Raw genomic sequence first — 3899 nt, forward strand, 5'->3', positions numbered from 1 at the left:
ATCACCAGGTGCCGATCCCAAATCTACTTGTGAGGAATTGTGAATGGTTATTTTTTCTCTAATCCTGATGTGTGCACTCAGTCTCCTACTGTGCTTTCCCGAGCTGCGTCCCACTTTTGCTCCCCTCAGTCGTATTCTTGCCAGCTCTGCTCTTACTGTACACTAGTTTCCTACGGTCCCTGACAAACACTCTGGCTCTCCGTTCCTTCTAGGCACAGGCCAGCACTATATTCCCTACCTCCTTTGAAGTCAGGTGTCACCATGTGACTTGCTTTGGCCAATGAAATGTAAGCAAAAGCAATACATGCTGCTTCTAGTTGAAATTTTAAGAGCAGGCATGGAATTCACCATTGTTCCATTTTCTGCCTGCTACAGTTTGAACATGTCCCCCAAACTTCACATGTTAGAAACCTAATCCTCAAATTCATATGCTGACTGGGGGTGGGGCCTTTGGGAGGTAATCAGGATTAGATGGGGTCATCAGGATGGAGCTCCCATGATGGAACTGGTGGATTTATAAGAAAAGCCAGCATGGTGGCTCATGCCTGTAATCCCAGCACTTTGGGAGGCCAAGGCATCCAGATCACTCTGAGCCCAAGAGTTTGAGACTAGCCTGGACAACATGGTGAAACCCCATCTCTACTAAAAAAGCAAAAAAAAAAAAAAAAAAGGTAGCTGGGCATGGTGGTACAAACCTCTAGTCTCAGCTTCTTGGGAGGCTGAGGTGGGAAGATGGCTTGAACCTGAGAGACAGAGGTTGCAGTGAGCCAGGATGGCACCAATGTACCCTATACTGGGTGACAGAGCCAGATCTTGTCCCAAAAAGGAAGAAGAAGAGGAAGAAGGAGAAGGAGGAGAAGAGAAAGAGAGACCTGAGTTGACACACATGCCCTTGACCATGTGATGCCCTGTGCCATGTCATGAGGCAAGAAGAAGGCCTTCGTTAGATGTCAGCACCTTGATACCGGACTTCCTAACCTCTAGAACCATGAGCTAAACAAACTTCATGTATTTATACATTACCCAGTCTTTGATATTCTGTTATAGTAACAGAAAATGGACTAAGGCACTGCCTTAGGGACCACCAAAGCATTTGTCAAAAGGGAACATAGGTCTCTATATTAGTTTCCTATTGCTGCTGTAAGAAATTATCACAGCTTAGTGGCTTAAAACAATAAAAAAATTATCATTTTATAGTTTTGGAGGTGAGAAGTCCAAAGTCAGTCTCCCCAAGCTGAGGTCAAGCTGTTGACAGTGCTACTTCCTTGTAGAAGTTTCAGGGGACAATCCACTTCTTTGTCTTTTTCAGTTTTAGAGGCTGCCTGCATTCCTTGGCTTGTGGCCCCTTCCTCACACCACTCCAACCTCTTGCTTCCGGGGCCACGTCTTCTACTACTGCCTTTGACTTTCTTCCCTCCTTCTTATAAGGACCCTTGTGATTATACTGGGTCCACCTGGAAAAACCAGATAGTCTCCCTATTTCAATATCCTTAATGTAATCACATCAGCAAGGATCCTTTTACCATGTAAGGAAACATATTCAGTAGTTCCCAGGATTAGGAGGTGGATATCTTTGGGGGCTATTGTCCTAACAGTACTTGAGAGATTTCAGCGAGCAGAGCTCTACCTGCTAAGTTGCATTAGACATGCAGTGTGAGAAAAAAAATTGGGGGTACGTTGACTCACTGAGATTTAGGAGGTTGTCTATTATGACAGCAGAATTTAGCACACATTTATACCTCATGTCATTTTTGCCTCCTGTCTATGTTTTGCAATAACTCTACACAGTAAATATAACTTTTTAAAATAAAGTAGACGTTTTAAATAATGTACTAGGAATAATCAATCTATCAGCAAACCAAAGGGTGTTTTTGTTCCTGAACAAAAGTAACTTTAGATCTGTAGACTTAAAAATAAATACTGCCCACATTTAATATCCTAACAAAATTCTTTCCTGACTCTGAAAAATCTTCAGGTTCCCTTTGTTTCAAAAAACTAAGAGGTTAGCAATGTTGATTTACTTAGATTCTGAAGCACATAAGTAACAAAGAAAACACACTTGATTGAAAGATTATTAAAGTTAGTTCCGTTTTTTCTAGAAGTTGAGGGGTGAGGATGGAGGAGCTTTCCCTGGTAACTAAAATACAAATATACTTACCTGACTCTCTAAAGCACAACCCTTTCCCTAGTTCATGTATTCGTGTATTATAGGTCATAAAAAGTAGGGCGATAAATGTTTTACAGTCTTGAATTACAGAGTCCAAGCTGTGCCACCACCCACATGTCTTCTTCATAAGTTGGATAGACTTCTGGACATGTCAGTCTCAGTACAAATCAGTGGTCACCAGCTTTTTGATTGTTCCCTCTAATCAGCAAAAAATATTCAGCCCATACTTCCACTATGTATACTTACCAATGTATTATAAGCATTATAATAGGTGCATCAAAAAGACACTAAAAGATGATATAAAGATGAGATAAATAATATTATTTATTTATTTTGGAGGGCAGGAAGTAGGCTTTATTGGTGGGTTGATTAAGGAGGGGCAGCCCAGTGGGAGCCCCCATAAGCACAGGGACGGCCGCTTGTCCAGGGGACCATGAATGGGGGGGTTTGACCCGATAGCTGTCTAGGATGAGCTGCTTCACAGTTACCATGTCTTCAGATTCATCCACATTAATCTTGGTAAAGTCTTGCTTCTTTGAGATATGGATCTTCTGGCAGCTCAGGAACCTCAACTTGGTCCTGTGTGGGGCCTTACTCTCATGCTCCTTGTTCTGGAGCTTGGTGCAGATGAACATAATGACTTGGCCAATGCAGACCTTGCCTACCATACTCTGGGGCTTTCAGAGGCATGCTGCGTACCTGTCTGGAGCCTAGACTGGGGACAGCATCAGGTCAGAGACATGAACATCCATGGGAAAGGGCTGTCTCCAAGGTTCCTCAGGGCAACACATACAGCATACAAGCAACAGGGCCACACACTTCCGAGAAGGCTGCCATTCGCAGCCATCGCACACTGGGCCCTTGCAAGGAAAGGAACACGACTGGCTTAATTGGCTGTAGGAAACAATATTTCTAAATGTCTTTCTGATGGTGACAGCATCATGCTACAATCTTTACCATTTCAAGTCAAAATATGCCCTTAAGTTGTGCTTCCTCATTCATGATAGTGGATGTAAATACAACCTGCAAGCCATCTCCTTGATAATTTTGACTGTTTTGTCAGACTTTTCATCAAATCTCATTTGACCCTTATTATTTTTACCTTTCAATGTGGATAACAAAGAGCTTTTTCTAGCGGTAGAAGTCTCTGCTCTGTCTTTTTTGTTGTCATTTATTTGCTTGTACTCATGTTATTGTTTTCACCTCAATCCATGGTTTCTTTTCAGGAAATCTTTTTAAGTGATTTGTCTGTTTTTATGAGAGTTGATTTAATTAAAATTAGGGACTATTATTGAAAAATAGTTATGATAATATAGCTGACCATACATAAACTGTAACACATCACACTGTGCTGAAAGCAAAAGAGTGAGGAAACCACCTTCACCCCATCTTTTCTGGAACTCCCATTCTTCCCTCCGGTGCCTCCATGTATGGCACAGCCACCACACAAAACCAGGTGGCATCTGGATAAAGGGAGGGTGTCAGTGTCGATCCATATATTTACTTTCATAATGCTTCTGGGAAGCATGTGCCATATACTGTAGAACTCTAATAAAAGTAACTAAATCCAAGTGGAGTGGCTCACGCCTGTAATCCCATTCATTTAGGAGGCCGAGGCAGGTGGATCGCTTAAGTACAGAAGTTTAAGCCCAGCCTGGACAACATGGTTTTCATGTTGATGGGGTTTCGTGTAGAAACTCCATCTCTACAAAAAAAATACAAACATTAGCTG

At 42.1% G+C, this 3899-nt stretch overlaps 1 non-coding gene across 1 annotated transcript; it reads right to left on the reverse strand.

Annotated features, from left to right (window-relative positions):
* Positions 1-2926: 2926 nt before the first annotated feature.
* Positions 2927-3067, reverse strand: LOC119472947. Its single transcript, XR_005202117.1, has one exon. It is a non-coding gene; the product is annotated as a small nucleolar RNA SNORA70 (small nucleolar RNA).
* Between the last annotated feature and the right edge of the window lie 832 nt (positions 3068-3899).

Source organism: Cebus imitator, unplaced genomic scaffold, assembly GCF_001604975.1.
Source record: "Cebus imitator isolate Cc_AM_T3 unplaced genomic scaffold, Cebus_imitator-1.0 Scaffold124, whole genome shotgun sequence".
In the NCBI taxonomy this organism is placed as follows: Eukaryota; Metazoa; Chordata; class Mammalia; order Primates; family Cebidae; genus Cebus; species Cebus imitator.